Consider the following 20,763-nt stretch of genomic DNA (forward strand, 5'->3'; position numbering starts at 1 on the left):
ATCGCGCAGATCCGATTTTTTTTTTTTTTAGGGGGGGCGTTGGAGTGTCTGATTATAATTTCAAAGTAAATTCTGTATTAAAATTACTAAATAAGCAAATCCGTTACAGTCCATGAAACAGGAAGTATAAGGATGAGAAAAAAACAGTTTAAATCGGGAAGCTGCGCACATTTGCGCAGTCCTGCACACCGCTCGGGCTGCACAAATGTGCGCAGCTTCCCGATTTAAACTGTTTTTTTCTCATCCTTATACTTCCTGTTTCATGGACTGTAACGGATTTGCTTATTTAGTAATTTTAATACAGAATTTACTTTGAAATTATAATCAGACACTCCAACGCCCCCCCCAAAAAAAAAAAATCGGATCTGCGCGATTCAGGCGGCATCCGCCAAAAGGCGCGCTGTTTGCATCCCAAACACAAATCAAATCATACAGAATAGACCTAAAATGTTTTTCAAAAATGACCCTTGCGTGAGTGAAGTGACAAGTTTCAAATAGAAACGTGACAAACGAGCGATATTAAGTGTACATTACAATGTAAACGTACACTCAGCGGTTCCAGTTAGGCATTCTCCAGAGATTGTTCACATGATGTTTTGGTTTCCAAAAACAAACTTAAACACAATTGATTGTTTGTTTAAACAACTTACCACTTATAAAATGATCAGAGCAGACTTTGCTGTGTTTGGAAGGCTGATAATCCTTGCGGTTGATTCTCGCAAGCCATAGATTTCTCCTTTGTATGCTGAGTTTGTTTGCTCGCCTTCGTGCTCCCGTACAGTGGGAATTCCATAAAAGCTCCGCTTGACGTCATCTGACCTATTACGACAGCCATGAATACAACAGGTGTGCACCATTGCTAGCTTTAAATAATAGTAATGTAACTATAAATGTAAATAATATATAAATGAATGTAACTCGCGCGCTACAATGTGTGCTCAGTGACCCGTACGGTAAGCTAGCCCTCCAAGATGGCCACCACCAGGGAATCCCCGACTCTGTGACGTCATGTGAAAATTTTCTATTGCAGGCTCCAATGTCCAGTAAACACAGAGGGGTTTTGTTTTGTTCTTTTCCCTTCTGTTCAAAACCTTCACTGAGTGTAGTGTGAATTAATTTTTTTTTCTTCTTCACATGTCTCCACATTAAATGTGTGTTCTCGCTGAAATGTAATGCTGCAGACACTGGGCCTGTAGAACCACGTGGAGTTTGCAGTAAAATAAAATTATAATTCAAAAAAAACTTTATGATTACCTGATAAAAGGTTTTATTCAAAACATCTTTTCACAGAGAACTCATTAGAAACACCGTTATTTATTTTTATTACATCATAACATAAATTAATTACATGCTAATTATTCTTTTGTTGTTGTAATGTCCTGACTGACATCTTTTATAAATTGTAATTTTTTCTGTTGTGTTGACCTTCTCACAGCTTTTATTCTTTTTCATGCTGAAGCTCTTTCATGGATTTATTTGTCTCTGAAACAAAAACCTGTCTCAGATTTCAGTGTCCTTTTCTGGGAGAGGTCTTTACCCCCCCCACACAGGGAAAGTCAGACAGGGAGATACAACACACAGAGTGTAAGGGGAAGAACATGTCAAAACACACACACACACACACACACACACACACACACACACACACACAGAGTGTAAGGGGAAGAACATGTCCAGTCTGGAAATCACTGGCACCAGGAACAAATATGGAGCACCTGGCAACACACACAGTTAGTCAGCGAGCTCCTCATGAGTATCTCCATAAAACCCCTTCAGCACTGGGCTGGGATCATTTCAGTCGCTCACTAATTAGAGAACAAATCAAATGTCTGATCTGTTCAGATAAATATGACTCTGCCTCGAACTCTGCCTGCTTCATCTAAACCTGACTTTTGAAACTCTTTTCCTTTCTCCTCTTATAAATATTTTAGATCGGACTCTTATTTCCCGATTTGGTGATCAGATTTGATGTTGCGTGTTTGTCCCATGTGTCAGTGATGACGTGTGCAGCAGAAAACTCAAATCCGAACAGTTCGAACTGTGAATTACTGTTACAGCATTTCAGTCAGTGCGTTTACATGCACATAGAGAAAATCGAATTTCTGCCGTTGCTCGACTGAAATCGAAGTTCTAAACGGCATGGAAACACCTTAGCTAGGCTGAAATTGAACCGAACTTGATTTCTCACAATCGAGCTACACGACCTAGATTATGCGATTTTTGCCGAGCTACTTGGTGCATGTATATCCTATCGAGCTACGGAATCGAGCTACTTACTTCAGCACTGCCCCTTCCGGGAGTGACGAGACCACAAGCGGGAAACACAACAGCCTCGGTCGGCATGACACTTCACCTTAGCCACCCACTTTATTAGGAACACTTCTGTTCGTACATAAACTACAAACACTCTTCTTAGAGTTTAGAGTTTATTTTATTTTTAAAAGGGACAGTGTACAAATTAAACATTATCCTTGTGGTAAGGACAGATGTCTGTACCAGGTTATAGCATTACATGCTAATTTCCACCTGTAGTCCCTTTGTTTATACTCTTGAATAGCTCTTCTTCATGACGACAACCGGAAGTGTACCAACTAGGGATGTCCGATATTGGCTTTTTTGCCGATATCCGATATGCCGATATTGTCCAACTCTCAATTTTCGATTCCGATATCAGCCGATACCGATGTCGATATGTGGGTTATTTTTCCTCAGAACTAATTTAGGTAACATCACGTATCTCCTGTTGTGGAATTAACACAACATGCTTAATGTTATTGTGATGCCCCACTGGATGCATTCTTGAATGCAACAAGGCTTTCCAAATGTTAACATTGTCTGTGCAAAATAAGAAAAATACTTCAACTTAATTTAGGGAAAAAGTGCCATGTTTATTTTTTTTTAAATTGTCTCAAACAACAGTTTGGATTACACTCTCCCTGAGATAATCTTGACAGTGCCCACAACAAATAGGGCAAATTTGACTTCTTCACAAATGATAAAACATTGTACCTGAACAACTATGTGCAACATAGCAGCATCTAAAGTCAACTAAAATAACAGGCATAGTGTATGACAGGCTACTCTTTTTTCTGTGTTAAATGAGCCTGCGTTTGTAGGATGCCTCATGAACTGTTTCTTTAACTAAAACTCAATCACCTTAATTGAATGAATGCACAAATATGATTCAATTACAATGTGGCAACTATACTGCACAATTTTGAAAACTGCACATTTGTTTGAGCTACAAAAAATACTTCAGGCTTGAGGTGAAGTACAAAAAATGAAACATTTTAAGGTGTAAGCAGCCTGTGTCCCTAGCCCATTACTTGGGCTAATGCAATCATTGAAATTATAAACTGGGCTCAATCAGCACTGCTCTACATGAGCAACAACAAAGATATGCAACATTAAGGTAGTGTGCAATAAGAACAAGAAAGGCACAAAGTTTCAGTCCAGACCTTCCAGAGTAGTAAACAAAGTCCTCCTTTAGTATTAGTCCAATGAACAGGGCTAAAAGACTGACTGGCCTTCATAAAGGGCCATACCCACAATCATCTCATCTCATCTCATCTCATCATCTCTAGCCGCTTTATCCTTCTACAGGGTCGCAGGCAAGCTGGAGCCTATCCCAGCTGACTACGGGCGAAAGGCGGGGTACACCCTGGACAAGTCGCCAGGTCATCACAGGGCTGACACATAGACACAGACAACCATTCACACTCACATTCACACCTACGGTCAATTTAGAGTCACCAGTTAACCTAACCTGCATGTCTTTGGACTGTGGGGGAAACCGGAGCACCCGGAGGAAACCCACGCGGACACGGGGAGAACATGCAAACTCCACACAGAAAGGCCCTCGCCGGCCCCGGGGCTCGAACCCAGGACCTTCTTGCTGTGAGGCGACAGCGCTAACCACTACACCACCGTGCCGCCCCACTCACAATCATTTAAAATATAAACATACACTGGGCTCAATCCACCCTGCTCTTTCAATGAGTAACAACAACATGTGCAAATAAAACAGCAAGAAAGGCACAAAAAATAAAAATAGCTTCAGTCCAGACTAGTAAACATAACCCTCCTTTAAAGTGCAACAAATGAGGCTAAAAGACTGATGCTGACTCGCCTATATGACTGGTCTAATTTTTTCCCTTGTCCATATATGTGAGAGGTAGATTTTTCTGAATGAAAATAAGCATCTCAGCATTGTTGCAGTGTATGCGATTTCTCTTTTCGTCTATGACATGGGAGACGGCGCTAAACAGCCGCTCGCTGTCTACGCTGGTACAGGGCGCAGTGAGGTACTTGCGTGCAACTCGGGCAAGTGCAGGGAAGCGGATCTGGGTGGAGCTCCAGTACTTGAAAGGGCATGCTGTCTTGAGGATGGTGGCTTCTCCCATCACACCACACCAGGGATGACATCTGCAGCAGTGGCCTCTGCAGAGCTGATGTCCCTGGTTAGCTGCTCAAAGGGTTCCAGGAGGGTGATCATCTTCTCCATAATCCCCCACTGAGTTGCTGTCAATGTTGTGGGGAGTTCATAATCAGCAGCATATGCACTTAAAGCCCTCTTTTGCTCCACCAGGCTCTGCATCATATAATAGGTGGAATTCCACCTGGTGGAGACGTCTTGTTGCAGCTTCTTCACGGGCATATTGAGTTCTTTTTGTATGTCTTCAAAACGACTGCAAGCAAGTGGTGAGTGCTTGAAGTGTCCCACCACTCGCCTCCCCACAGCCAGAGCATCTGCAATACTGCGCTGAGACAGGGCACCTCCATTCACTGCGAGCTGCAAGGTATGTGCCATGCAGGGCAGACTTGGGACACCAAACTCCGACGTAGCTTTAGCCATGTTACGTGCGTTGTCTCTGACAACTATGTGCACATTTTCCTTGGGGATTTTCCACGTCTCAAACATCCCTTCAAAAGCAGATGCGATTGCTTCTGCCGTGTGAGACCCGTGGCACTCTTGGGAATGAAGCACAGACTTCTTCAGCACAAAGTCTTTATCTAGCCATTGAGCAGTCAAGCTCAACATGCTAACCTGGCTAACGCTTGAAGACCAGATATCTGTTGTGAAGCTAATGGATACAGCATCAGCTATTAACTTCTCGACGTGGCTGTAAACAACACTGTACAACTCGGGTAAGCAAACATCTGATAAATACTTGCGATTGGGCATGGTAAAGCGTGGCTCGAGGAACTCCACAAGTTTGGTGAATCCGGCGTCTTGCACGATTGAAAAGGGCTGGTTATCCAGTGCAATACACTCGATGATTTTCCGATTGATGGCTTTTGCCCTGGGGTGGTCCTTGGCGTATTTCTGCTTTTTCTCGGTGGACTCTTTGAGCGTCAACTGAGTCTTTTGTTTCAGTGCCGCCCGTCCCTGTTGCTTCTTCTCATTGCTTTGCTGCACAAATGTCGCGTAACTCTCTGAATGATTCATCCTGAGGTGGGAGATTAAATTGGAAATATTGAAGGAAGAAGTCTTGGTTCCGCCTCGCATAACTGACGCTTTGCAGTCATTGCAAATCGCAACTTTAACGTCCGAAGGAGACACTTGAAAATAATTCCAAACCACAGACATAATGTTGAAACAGAGCGAGCAAGTTTGTCACTGCAGCCATCCACGCTTGTTTGTACGCTTCAAGACGCAGCTTGATGAGGTCATCATCTTTGCGCCGGTAAACACTTCAGGAGCGCATAGGCACTATTTGGGTGTAACGAAAGCATTATTTTATCGGTTTTGAGGCAAAAAAAATCCGATAACGATATTAACAGATATTACATTTTTATGTTAATATCGGGCCGATAATATCTGTCGGCCGATAATATTGGACATCTCTAGTACCAACACAATGGGGCGTGTAGCGCCACCTGTGGCTCGGGTGCACAATGTACCTCACACAATAGCTCGATTCCCTTGTGTGCATGTAGGATTGGCTTTCTCTGGCACCCCTGCTGGGACCCTTAGCTCGATTACCGACAGCAGCTCGATTTGGATGTGCATGTAAACGTACTGAGTATTGTCGACTCGGAGTTTGTACTTTTGTCATTTATGAAAATGAAATGGTGCAGTGAAAGATTTGAGGACCTGTTTGATCATTTGTGTGAGTTTGTTTTATTTTATTTCCTTCAGGATCAGTTGTGATGCAATTGAATGGAGCAGCGCTGAAGCTCTGGTCTCAGTGCTCAACTCAGAAACCTCCAGTCTGAGAGAACTGCATCTGACTGTGAAGACACTGGATCTGTCTGGGAATAAACTAGAAGACTCAGGAGTGAAGCGTCTCTGTGCTGGACTGGAGAATCCTCACTGTAAAGTGGAGACACTGGGGTAAGATCATCTCTCTGTTGTGTTCATTGCTGAGTTTCAGTTGAATTTTACTGGAACAGTACAACATGCAGAACAAATATATTCTTCATTAAACTCATCACTTCTGCATTAAAGCACTAATTAAACACACTGAGAATTTCATACATGGGGATAAAAAATATAGTTAAACACATGAGTCAGGGTTTTTTGTTTGTTTTTTCCTTAAATATATAAACCAGGAATACCTTTCCACCTCTTGTACACTTAATGTCAGGAATTTTAATAACAGCAGTCATAATTGGTCAGAGTTAATATCTTGTGATTGGACAAGAGAAGGGAGACAGTCCAACATCAGACTCATCATCCTTAAAGTCAGAATTAAACCAAGATGAAAATCTGTTGATGAAGTGTGTGTCATTGTGTCTCTGCAGGTTGTGTGGTTGTGATGTCTCAGATGAAGGCTGTGCTGCTCTGAGTTCAGCTTTGAGATCAAACCCCGCACACCTGAGAGAACTGAATCTGAATAATAATAATCTGGGAGACTCAGGAGTGAAGCGTCTCTGTGCTGTACTGGAGAATCCTCACTGTAAACTGGAGACACTGGGGTAAGATCATCTCTCTGAGAGTCACATGACCTGCTCCTCAGTAAGACACATTCTCTAATAGTGAGACTGAAGCAGAGGTTTTAGGTTCATCATCAGTGTCCTGAGGAGGAAGATTGTTTCTGTTCACTGCACACTGATGATTTGTCACAGAGTCTTTGGGTCAGATGGACGTATGTGAGAAGCTGCAGCACAAAACGGGACTTGATCCGACTGCAATGTGTCTGAAATCACTGTGAAATTTACTACAACACTGTAACTAATCACACAAACTGCACCTGAGACTCAAACTAACTGCCCTCTGTGTGAGCTGCAGTGACATGGTGGAAATGATCTCAGGAATATAGAATTTGAAACTAAAATGAGACGTTAATGCCAGAGAACCGATGGGGTAAAAAATTAAATGGATAAAAATGAAAAAGGAGCAGAACCATGGCAACCATCCTTCTGTTGATTTTGAATTATTCAAATAATTTGATACAGTAATAAATATTGAATATTTTCTTTGGCTCATAATTTGGGTTTATTGGATTCAGGCGCTTCCATGGAATCAGAGGAAAAATTAATTTTTGTTTGAACCCACCCAAAATTTATTTATTTATTTATTTTTATTTGTTGTTTTTTATTTTAATTTAGTGATAAATACAGTGTGTGTGAGTAAACCCACTGACTCAGTTCCATTCATACAGTAACACAGAGCTAAAGTAGAGAACAGGATCAGTAGGTGTGTGTATGAGAGGAGATCACAGGGCACGACCACTACGCTCTGTTTTATTCTACAGATCTCATTAAAATCATCTTCACAATAATGACCAATCCATGGGAACACACACTCGCGTGTAATTTCAATGAACAATACCAGATGGAAATTTCATGTTCATGTATTTAATTTGCAGTGTAATGCATTTTAAAGAGTGTGTGTTTGTTTTCTGCTGATTTAAATGCTTTAATTTCATCACAGTTGATCAGATATTTCCAGAGATACGGAGACTGCAACATGCAGGATTGGGATAATTTCTTAGATCTGGGTTGTTTGTAATTACAGAAACAGTACCAAGTTATGGACCCCATTTTGGGGTGTTTTTACATATTTTGAGACGTATTGTGTAATAACTTAGACTTGGAGATGTTTCCATGAAACTTGTCACCTAACAGGAAAATTTTATGCAGAATCCATTTTTGACACTTTGACACCCTCTCTCTCTCTCTTTCTTTATCAATCACTTGTTTGTTTATGTTATCACACACGTCGACCAACAATTTTAAATCACGTTTCCATGGACATTAAATTTAGATGAAAGTCTTCCGGATTTACTCGGAAATCCGGATATTTGACACAACTCTTGAAAATGTCCGGTTTCCCGAATGGAGAAATTTATTTTTCAGATTTTTCACGTTCCTAGACGCGGCGTAATACTTTGCATCGTCCTTGCATGGGCGCGGTCCTTAAATACCCCAAGAATAGTTCATTGATTAAAGACAGGTGTTCTTTGTTAACGGCGCGCCTTCAGGTGTACGAGCTAAGGCGCGCAGGACTGACACTGTTCTGCGCAAGCGCAACACAATCGCACTAGAAAGCATGGTCAAGCTGCTAGTGTAGCTGCAGTCATTTTAGTTGCGAATTACAAGTATTTCCTCTTGTGTTAATAATTCGCCATGTCAAAACAAGCAAAACTTTCCTCCTTCTTTCAACATGAAGAGAGGTAAGCAATTTATTATATATTTTTTTCCATCAAAGTTGCATTTTGTGGCTTCGAAGCTTAAAGGTAGGGTATGAGATTTTGGAATAACGGTTCCTGCAAGCCATAATTTGAAAAGAAACACACCCGCCCTCGCCATGCTCCCCCCCCACCACCACATCTCCACCCCTCCTCCCCCTTATAAAGACTGAGAAAATCAGCCTTATAATGGGTGTCTATTGTGTTACACACCAGTGGGGAGAGCTTGGAAAAATAGCTCAAACTTTCTCATTTAAACTGTGTTTTCAACCCCAATTTTCACTACACACACATAATTTTCTCAAAAGTAGTAGCCACACTTGTCCTGATTCACCCAATGTGTCTACCTACACGATAGGACTTGCAGTTTTTGAATGAGAAGCCTGAAAGTGAGGAGAGGACAGCCGTGCAGCCTCATAGACTGCCATTATAAAACTTGGCAGAAAAGTCACTCGTTTTTAACTCGCTTGAGTGACCTCATTTTTTACACTACAGACAAAAAAATTACATCAGTTTGTTCAGGAAAGCCTTGTGGCGCTCACTGTGAAAGAATTTTGTGAATATCTCCTTCCGTTTTCGTGTAAATCCCCGTTGTTTGGAGGGAGCCACTCTGAGGGAAAACTGCTCTTTTTGTGTGCATTTCTGTCTCGAAGCGCAGCGCGCGGGTTGGGGGAGGGTCTGCTCGCTCTCTCACACACACAGAAGGGCGGGCTGCTCCGGCTTCAGTCTGATTGACGTGTCAGTATCCAATCATTTTGAGGTGGTACCTCGATATGATTGGATGTTGTTTTTCCTTTATTTTACACTGTAGACTGGATTAAAATATTTCGTTTTTGGGTCAAACCTTCTATTGTACTGCTTGCAACATGGGTGTGAGGAGCTTTTCAAGCAATATGGTAAAAAATACTCCTGAAAAAAATCTCATACCCCACCTTTAAGTTTTAGTGCTGTTTCTAGAACACAGCATCAAAGAAACGTGGAAGAAACAGCAATAATGGAAGAGCTGGTTTCTAAGCTACCTAAAACTAGAAATGGTAATTATTTTTTGTTACATAATGCACTCAGGCTGCCAGTCAGTGTGTGACACGCACGTACGCACACACACCCTACGCCCCTGATTTACATGAGAAATTTGGTATTCATTGGTGTGTTTAAATTTACAGACAATACGAACTCATCTCATTATCTCTAGCTGCTTTATCCTGTTCTACAGGGTTGCAGGCAAGCTGGAGCCTATCCCAGCTGACTACGGGCGAAAGGCGGGGTACACCCTGGACAAGTCGCCAGGTCATCACAGGGCTGACACATAAACACAGACAACCATTCACACTCACATTCACACCTACAGTCAATTTAGAGTCACCAGTTAACCTAACCTGCATGTCTTTGGACTGTGGGGGAAACCGGAGCACCCGGAGGAAACCCACGCGGACACGGGGAGAACATGCAAACTCCGCACAGAAAGGCCCTCTCCGGCCACAGGGTGCGAACCCAGACCTTCTTGCTGTGAGGCGACAGTGCTAACCACTACACCACCGTGCCGCCCACAATATGAACTAATGTAAACAATTGGCTTCAACTTGCATAAATATGAATTGGAAATTTTTAGTTCACTTTAGCTTATGCAAACGCACAACTCTACTAAAAGATTGATAAACAAGGCTCAGTGTCCCCAACATTGAAACCTGAAAGCTTTAGAAACTCTAACAGACCTTTACTTTTTAACAGGACTGTTTTGGGATTTTGCTGAGTTTACGTTCAACTGTGATTTTTTTTTCAAAGTAATGAACTGTGTAGCCAGGAAAATCACCGCGTTTTCTAAATGCACGCCTGAAATTTACTCATTAACTAGGGGAATTAAATTTTATATTTTTGACATATTAATCATTAATGTACATGAAAGAAAAGAGCTAAAAAGTTATAACTTGTTTTAGTGAAAATAAGTACTAAAATGCACTAGAATGCAGGGTTTTGCGTGTTATGTGATTAAAATTTTTTCGGGGTATGTTGCCTCCCCCCCAATCTTAGTTTGACTTTCAAAAGTTCAAGGTTTTCTTTCTTTGCTCCACTTTCATCTCTAATTAAATTTTATGGATTTTCATTTTAGAAACAGGGAAAGTTATAGAATATTATATAGAATTACTGTTCTTATGAAACCTTGCACAGTTCATGAATTACAAATATTACAGTAATGATGAAAAGGATAAAGTTCAGCTTACCATAGAATTCTATCACTTTGGTTGCCAACAGTAAATAAGTTATCGGACTAAAGCTCAGGATTTCCTCTGATTGTTTGTAATGCTGAAAAAGCAGCCACTCATACCAGGTCTCTCATGTAACGCTCGGAAAGTCGAGGTCCAAATAGTGAACCCTGCAAACGAGGAGGGCCCACTCATGCTCTGTAGCCTGCAGCACTGCGAGGGGCCTGTGCTAGAGATCAATTTTTGAATTTCAATTCACTGTAACGTCTGTACCATTTTTAATTAATGTACACAAAAATATACCAATGGAAATCTATCTAAATATACTTTCTCTTGATATGTACTGTTATATACACTGCTTGACTGCTACATCGAGACGGTGGTCAATAACACTGCTATTTTCTCTCCACCACAATTCACGATATCTATTGTATATCCAATGCTGTGTGCAGGCGCCTGTGGTAATGCTAATAAACTGAGGCAGTGAAGTGTGTGTCATTGTGTCTCTGCAGGTTGTATGATTGCGGTGTCTCAGATGAAGGCTGTGCTGCTCTGAGTTCAGCTCTGAGATCAAACCCCTCACACCTGAGAGAACTGAATCTGACTAATAATAATCTGGGAGACTCAGGAGTGAAGCGTCTCTGTGCTGGACTGGAGAATCCTCACTGTAAACTGGAGACACTGGGGTAAGATCATCTCTCTGAGAGTCACATGACCTGCTCCTCAGTAAGACACATTCTCTAATAGTGAGACTGAAGCAGAGGTTTTAGGTTCATCATCAGTGTCCTGAGGAGGAAGATTGTTTCTGTTCACTGCACACTGATGATTTGTCACAGAGTCTTTGGGTCAGATGGACGTATGTGAGAAGCTGCAGCACAAAACGGGACTTGATCCGACTGCAATGTGTCTGAACTCACTGTGAAATTTACTACAACACTGTAACTAAAAAATTAAATGGATTAAAAAAAAAGTGACCTTAAATACAACCCCGATTCCAAAAAAGTTGGGACAAAGTACAAATTGTAAATAAAAACGGAATGCAATAATTTACAAATCTCAAAAACTGATATTGTATTCACAATAGAACATAGACAACATATCAAATGTCGAAAGTGAGACATTTTGAAATTTCATGCCAAATATTGGCTCATTTGAAATTTCATGACAGCAACACATCTCAAAAAAGTTGGGACGGGGCAATAAGAGGCTGGAAAAGTTAAAGGTACAAAAAAGGAACAGCTGGAGGACCAAATTGCAACTCATTAGGTCAATTGGCAATAGGTCATTAACATGACTGGGTATAAAAGAGCATCTTGGAGTGGCAGAGGCTCTCAGAAGTAAAGATGCGAAAAGGATCACCAATCCCCCTAATTCTGCGCCGACAAATAGTGGAGCAATATCAGAAAGGAGTTTGACAGTGTAAAATTGCAAAGAGTTTGAACATATCATCATCTACAGTGCATAATATCATCAAAAGATTCAGAGAATCTGGAAGAATCTCTGTGCGTAAGGGTCAAGGCCGGAAAACCATACTGGGTGCCCATGATCTTCGGGCCCTTAGACGGCACTGCATCAAATACAGGCATGCTTCTGTATTGGAAAATCACAAAATGAGCTCAGGAATATTTCCAGAGAACATTATCTGTGAACACAATTCACCGTGCCATCCGCCGTTGCCAGCTAAAACTCTATAGTTCAAAGAAGAAGCCACATCTAAACATGGTCCAGAAGCGCAGACGTCTTCTCTGGGCCAAGGCTCATTTAAAATGGACTGTGGCAAAGTAGAAAACTGTTCTGTGGTCAGACGAATCAAAATTTGAAGTTCTTTATGGAAATCAGGGACGCCGTGTCATTCGGACTAAAGAGGAGAAGGACGACCCAAGTTGTTATCAGCGCTCAGTTCAGAAGCCTGCATCTCTGATGGTATGGGGTTGCATTAGTGCGTGTGGCATGGGCAGCTTACACATCTGGAAAGACACCATCAATGCTGAAAGGTATATCCAGGTTCTAGAGCAACATATGCTCCCATCCAGATGACGTCTCTTTCAGGGAAGACCCTGCATTTTCCAATATGACAATGCCAAACCACATACTGCATCAATTACGGCATCATGGCTGCGTAGAAGAAGGGTCCGGGTACTGAACTGGCCAGCCTGCAGTCCAGATCTTTCATCCATAGAAAACATTTGGCGCATCATAAAATGGAAGATACGACAAAAAAGACCTAAGACAGTTGAGCAACTAGAATCCTACATTAGACAAGAATGGGTTAACATTCCTATCCCTAAACTTGAGCAACTTGTCTCCTCAGTCCCCAGACATTTACAGACTGTTGTAAAGAGAAAAGGGGATGTCTCACAGTGGTAAACATGGCCTTGTCCCAACTTTTTTGAGATGTGTTGTTGTCATGAAATTTAAAATCACCTAATTTTTCTCTTTAAATGATACATTTTCTCAGTTTAAACATTTGATATGTCATCTATGTTCTATTCTGAATAAAATATGGAATTTTGAAACTTCCACATCATTGCATTCTGTTTTTATTTACAATTTGTACTTTGTCCCAACTTTTTTGGAATCGGGGTTGTAAAAAAATGAAAAAGGAGCAGAACCACGGCAACCATCCTTCTATTGATTTTGAATTATTCAAATAATTTGATACAGTAATAAATATTGAATATTTTCTTTGGCTCATAATTTGGGTTTATTGGATTCAGGCGCTTCCATGGAATCAGAGGAAAAATTTATTTTTGTTTGAACCCACCCAAGATTTATTTATTTTTATTTGTTGTTTTTTATTTTAATTTAGTGATAAATACAGTGTGTGTGTGAGTAAACCCACTGACTCAGTTCCATTCATACAGTAACACAGAGCTAAAGTAGAGAACAGGATCAGTAGGTGTGTGTATGAGAGGAGATCACAGGGCACGACCACTACGCTCTGTTTTATTCTACAGATCTCATTAAAATCATCTTCACAATAATGACCAATCCATGGGAACACACACTCGCGTGTAATTTCAATGAACAATACCAGATGGAAATTTCATGTTCATGTATTTAATTTGCAGTGTAATGCATTTTAAAGAGTGTGTGTTTGTTTTCTGCTGATTTAAATGCTTTAATTTCATCACAGTTGATCAGATATTTCCAGAGATACGGAGACTGCAACATGCAGGATTGGGATAATTTCTTAGATCTGGGTTGTTTGTAATTACAGAAACAGTACCAAGTTATGGACCCCATTTTGGGGTGTTTTTACATATTTTGAGACGTATTGTGTAATAACTTAGACTTGGAGATGTTTCCATGAAACTTGTCACCTAACAGGAAACTTTTATGCAGAATCCATTTTTGACACTTTGACACCCTCTCTCTCTCTCTCTCTCTCTTTTTATCGATCACTTGTTTGTTTATGATATCACACACGTTGACCAACAATTTTAAATCACGTTTCCGTGGACATTAAATTTAGATGAAAGTCTTCCAGATTTACCCGGAAATCCGGATATTTGACACAACTCTTGAAAATCTCCGGTTTCCCGAATGGAGAAATTTATTTTTTAGATTTTTCGCGTTCCTAGATGCGGCGTAATACTTTGCATTGTCCTTGCATGGGCACGGTCCTTAAATACCCCAAACATACAGTTGTGCTCAAAATAATAGCAGTGTCTTTAAAAAGGCGAGTAAATGTCAAAATTCTTCAAATAAATTGTACTTTAATGAACACAAATGCATTGGGCATACTGCACATTCTATTTCAAAGCAAGAAAATTGGAAAAAGTAATTACATTTCATAATATTTCACAGAAAGTCAAGAAATGTAATATTCAAAAAAATAGCAGTGTTGACATCTTTCTTTGGAAACTCAAAAATGTACCATACAAACTAAGAAATTCTTGAAAATTCAACTTTGCTGAGTATCCTAAACTAATATTTTGTTGCATAACCATGGTTTCTGATAACTGCTTCGCATCTGTGGTGCATGGAGTCGACCAACTTCTGGCAACGGTCAACAGGTATTGCAGCCCAGGTCAATTGTACTACGTTCCACAATTCCTCTGCATTTCTTGCTTTTGTCTCATGAACAGCATTTTTTATGTCAGCCCACAAGTTTTCTATGGGATTGAGGTCCGGGGATTGTGCTGGCCACTCCATTCGTTGGATGCTGTTTGTCTGGAACCATGATTTTGCTCGCTTGCTGGTGTGTTTGGGGTCATTGTCTTGTTGAAACACCCACTTCAAAGGCATTTCCTCTTCAGCATATGGCAACATAACTTCTTCCAGTATCCTGATGTACTCAAACTGATCCATGATCCCTGGTATGCGGTAAATAGGACCAACACCGTAGTATGAAAAACATCCCCATATCATGATGCTTGCACCACCATGCTTAACGGTCTTCACTGTGTACTGTGGCTTGAATTCTGTGTTTGCAGGATGTCTGACAAACTGTCTGTGACCCTTAGACCCAAAAAGAACAATCTTACTTTCATCTGTCCACAAAATATTACGCCATTTCTTTTCAGGACAGTCAATGTGTTCTTTGGCAAATTGTAGCCGCTTCAGCACATGTCTTTTCTTTAACAATGGGACTTTGCGGGGGTTTCTTGCTGGTAGATTGGCTTCACATAGACGTCGTCTGATTTGTACCAATACTCACAGGCAAGTTTAGATCTTCTTTGATCCTCCTGGAGCTGATCATTGGCCGAGCCTTTGCCAGTTTGGTTATTCTCTGATCCATTCGAGAAGTTGTTTTTCTTTTTCTTCCTCATCTTTCTGATTTTGGCTGCCATTTTAAAGCGTTTGATATCATTTTAGCTGAACAGCCTATAAGTTTCTGCACTTCTTTGTAGGTTTTCCCCTCTTTTATCCATTTCTTGATTAAAAGCCGCTCTTCATCAGAACAGTGTCTTGAACGACCCATTTTACTTGGTTTTTCAGGACCAATGCAGGACAGCCAGCATATGCAATGTCCGTTGCCTTGATCCTTAAATAAGGACCACCTGTTAACACCTTTTTTTTTTACAAAATCAATGCCCTCCCTAATTGAACTCACCACTGCTATTTTTTTGAACACACCCCTTTCAGCTAATCATTCAATTTCACAGAATCAGTAGCATGCACCGCAGGCCTGTTGGGTCTGTTGGTTTTCTATACCTTTACTATACCCTCCAGAAACTTGCTTGCAGTGTAAAGGTTGAAATTTTAACAAAAACAGTGATTTATCTTGCTACTGTTGAGGGACTGCTATTATATTGAACATAACTGTAGTTCATTGATTAAAGACAGGTGTTCTTTGTTAACAGCATGCCTTCAGGTGCACGAGCTAAGGCGCGCAGGACTGGCACTGTTCTGCGCACCACAAGCGCACTAGAAAGCATGGTCAAGCTGCCAGTGTAGCTGCAGTCATTTTAGTTGTGAATTACAAGTATTTCCTCTTGTGTTAATAATTCGCCATGTCAAAACAAGCAAAACTTTCCTCCTTCTTTCGACATGAAGAGAGGTAAGCAATTTATTATATATTTTTTTCCATCAAAGTTGCATTTTGTGGTTTCGAAGCTACGTTTTAGTGCCGTTTCTAGAACACAGCATCAAAGAAACGTGGAAGAAACAGCAATAATGGAAGAGCCTGTTTCTAAGCTACCTAAAACTAGAAATGGTAATTATTTTTTGTTACATAATGCACTCAGGCTGCCAGTCAGTGTGTGACACACGCACGCACACACACCCCTGAAAAGTCTTAGCTATGCCCCTGATTTACATGAGAAATTTGGTATTCATTGGTGTGTTTAAATTTACAGACAATATGAACTCATTATCTCTAGCCGCTTTATCCTGTTCTACAGGGTCGCAGGCAAGCTGGAGCCTATCCCAGCTGACTACAGGCGAAAGGCAGGGTACACCCTGGACATGTCGCCAGGTCATCACAGGGCTGACACATAGACACAGACAACCATTCACACTCACATTCACACCTACGGTCAATTTAGAGTCACCAGTTAACCTAACCTGCATGTCTTTGGACTGTGGGGGAAACCGGAGCACCCGGAGGAAACCCACACGGACACGGGGAGAATATGCAAACTCCGCACAGAAAGGCCCTCGCCGGCCACGGGACTCGAACCCGGACCTTCTTGCTGTGAGGCGACAGCGCTAACCACTACACCACCGTGCCACCCACAATATGAACTAATGTAAACAATTGGCTTCAACTTGCATAAATATGAATTGAAAATTTTTAGTTCACTTTAGCTTATGCGAACGCACAACTCTACTAAAAGATTGATAAACGAGGCTCAGTGTCCCCAACATTGAAACCTGAAAGCTTTAGAAACTCTAACAGACCTTTACTTTTTAACAGGACTGTTTTGGGATTTTGCTGAGTTTACCTTCAACTGTCTGATTTTTTTTCAAAGTAATGAACTGTGTAGCCAGGAAAATCACCGCGTTTTCTAAATGCACTCCTGAAAATTACTCATTAACGAGGGGAATTAAATTTTATATTTTTGACATGTTAATCATTAATGTACATGAAAGAAAAAAGCTAAAAAGTTATAACTTGTTTTAGTGAAAATAAGTACTAAAATGCACTAGAATGCAGGGTTTTGCGTGTTATGTGATTAAAATTTTTTCAGGGGACGTTGCCCCCCCCCAAAAAAAAGCTTAGTTTGAATTTCAAAAGTTCAGGATTTTTTTCTTTGCTCCACTTTCATCTCTAATTAAATTTTATGGATTTTTATTCTAGAAACAGGAAAAGTTATAGAATACTATATAGAATTACTGTTCTTATGAAACCTTGCACAGTTCATGAATTACAAATATTACAGTAATGATGAAAAGGATAAAGTTCAACTTACCATAGAATTCTATCACTTTGGTTGCCAACAGTAAATAAGTTATCGGACTGAAGCTCAGGATTTCCTCTGATTGTTTGTAATGCTGAAAAAGCAGCCACTCATACCAGGTCTCTCATGTAACGCTCGGAAAGTCGAGGTCCAAATAGTGAACCATGCAAACGAGGAGGGCCCACTCACGCTCTGTAGCCTGCAGCACTGCGAGGGGCCTGTGCTAGAGATCAATTTTTGAATTTCAACTCACCGTAACGCCTGTACCATTTTTAATTAATGTACACAAAAATATACCAATGGAAAACTATCTGAATATACTTTCTCTTGATATTTACTCTGTTATATACACTGCTTGACTGCTGCATCGAGACGGCGGTCAATAACACTGCTATTTTCTCTCCACCGCAATTCACGATATCTATTGTATATCCAATGCTGTGTGCAGGCGCCTGTGGTAATGCTAATAAACTGAGGCACTGAAGTGTGTGTCATTGTGTCTCTGCAGGTTGTGGTGTTGTGGTGTCTCAGATGAAGGCTGTGCTGCTCTGAGTTCAGCTCTGAGATCAAACCCCTCACACCTGAGAGACCTGGATCTGTCCTTTAATAATCTGGGAGACTCAGGAGTGAAGCGTCTCTGTGCTGGACTGGAGAATCCTCACTGTAAACTGGAGAAACTGAGGTAAGATCATCTCTCTGAGAGTCACATGACCTGCTCCTCAGTAAGACACATTCTCTAATAGTGAGACTGAAGCAGAGGTTTTAGGTTCATCATCAGTGTCCTGAGGAGGAAGATTGTTTCTGTTCACTGCACACTGATGATTTGTCACAGAGTCTTTGGGTCAGATGGACGTATGTGAGAAGCTGCAGCACAAAACGGGACTTAATCCGACTGCAATGTGTCTGAAATCACTGTGAAATTTACTACAACACTGTAACTAAAAAATTAAATGGATTTAAAAAAAAGTGACCTTAAATAAAAAAATGAAAAAGGAGCAGAACCATGGTAACCATCCTTCTGTTGATTTTGAATTATTCAAATAATTTAATACAGTAATAAATATTGAATATTTTCTTTGGCTCATAATTTGGGTTTATTGGATTCAGGCGCTTCCATGGAATCAGGGGAAAAATTTATTTTTGTTTGAACCCACCCAAGATTTATTATTTATTTATTTTTATTTGTTGTTTTTTATTTTAATTTAGTGATAAATACAGTGTGTGTGTGAGTAAACCCACTGACTCAGTTCCATTCATACAGTAACACAGAGCTAAAGTAGAGAACAGGATCAGTAGGTGTGTGTATGAGAGGAGATCACAGGGCACGACCACTACGCTCTGTTTTATTCTACAGATCTCATTAAAATCATCTTCACAATAATGACCAATCCATGGGACAAACACTCGCGTGTAATTTCAATGAATAATACCAGATGGAAATTTCATGTTCATGTATTTAATTTGCAGTGTAATGCATTTTAAAGAGTGTGTGTTTGTTTTCTGCTGATTTAAATGCTTTAATTTAATCACAGTTGATCAGATATTTCCAGAGATACAGAGACTGCAACATGCAGGATTGGGATAATTTCTTAGATCTGGGTTGTTTGTAATTACAGAAACAGTACCAAGTTATGGACCCCATTTTGGGGTGTTTTTACATATTTTGAGACGTATTGTGTAATAACTTAAAGACTTGGAGATGTTTCCATGAAACTTGTCACCTAACAGGAAACTTTTATGCAGAATCCATTTTTGACACTTTGACTCTCTCTCTCTCTCTCTCTCTCTCTCTATCGATCACTTGTTTGTTTACGATGTCACACACGTCAACCAACAATTTTAAATCGTGTTTCCGTGGACGTTAAATTTTATGGATTTTTATTCTAGAAACAGGAAAAGTTATAGAATACTATATAGAATTACTGTTCTTATGAAACCTTGCACAGTTCATGAATTACAAATATTACAGTAATGATGAAAAGGATAAAGTTCAACTTACCATAGAATTCTATCACTTTGGTTGCCAACAGTAAATAAGTTATCGGACTGAAGCTCAGGATTTCCTCTGATTGTTTGTAATGCTGAAAAAGCAGCCACTCATACCAGGTCTCTCATGTAACGCTCGGAAAGTCGAGGTCCAAATAGTGAACCCTGCAAACGAGGAGGGCCCACTCACGCTCTGTAGCCTGCAGCACTGCGAGGGACCTGTGCTAGAGATCAATTTTTGAATTTCAACTCACCGTAACGCCTGTACCATTTTTAATTAATGTACACGAAAATATACCAATGGAAAACTATCTAAATATACTTTCTCTTGATATTTACTCTGTTATATACACTGCTTGACTGCTGCATCGAGACGGCGGTCAATAACACTGCTATTTTCTCTCCACCGCAATTCACGATATCTATTGTATATCCAATGCTGTGTGCAGGCGCCTGTGGTAATGCTAATAAACTGAGGCACTGAAGTGTGTGTCATTGTGTCTCTGCAGGTTGTGGCGTTGTGGTGTCTCAGATGAAGGCTGTGCTGCTCTGAGTTCAGCTCTGAGATCAAACCCCTCACACCTGAGATACCTGAATCTGAATAATAATAATCTGGGAGACTCAGGAGTGAAGCGTCTCTGTGCTGGACTGGAGAATCCTCACTGTAAACTGGAGACACTGGGGTAAGATCATCTCTCTGAGAGTCACATGACCTGCTCCTCAGTAAGACACATTCTCTAATAGTGAGACTGAAGCAGAGGTTTTAGGTTCATCATCAGTGTCCTGAGGAGGAAGATTGTTTCTGTTCACTGCACACTGATGATTTGTCACAGAGTCTTTGGGTCAGATGGACGTATGTGAGAAGCTGCAGCACAAAACGGGACTTGATCCAACTGCAATGTGTCTGAACTCACTGTGAAATTTACTACAACACTGTAACTAATCCCACTGTAAGAGCCATTTTTGATTTGAAGATAAATTGTAATAATGTGCTACAGGAGCACTTGAAATTTTGGTTGAACTTTAGTTTATTTTAGTTGATCTTACTTTGGTTGGTAATATACTCTTATTTTGATACCTGTGAAGAACTTT

At 40.5% G+C, this 20,763-nt stretch overlaps 1 pseudogene; it reads left to right on the top strand.

The window, feature by feature from the left end:
• The window catches only part of LOC132870277 (NACHT, LRR and PYD domains-containing protein 12-like), an 83,617-nt pseudogene that overhangs the window by 48,104 nt on the left and 14,750 nt on the right, over positions 1-20,763 (top strand).

Source organism: Neoarius graeffei, chromosome 22 (assembly GCF_027579695.1).
Source record: "Neoarius graeffei isolate fNeoGra1 chromosome 22, fNeoGra1.pri, whole genome shotgun sequence".
Lineage (NCBI taxonomy): Eukaryota > Metazoa > Chordata > Actinopteri > Siluriformes > Ariidae > Neoarius > Neoarius graeffei.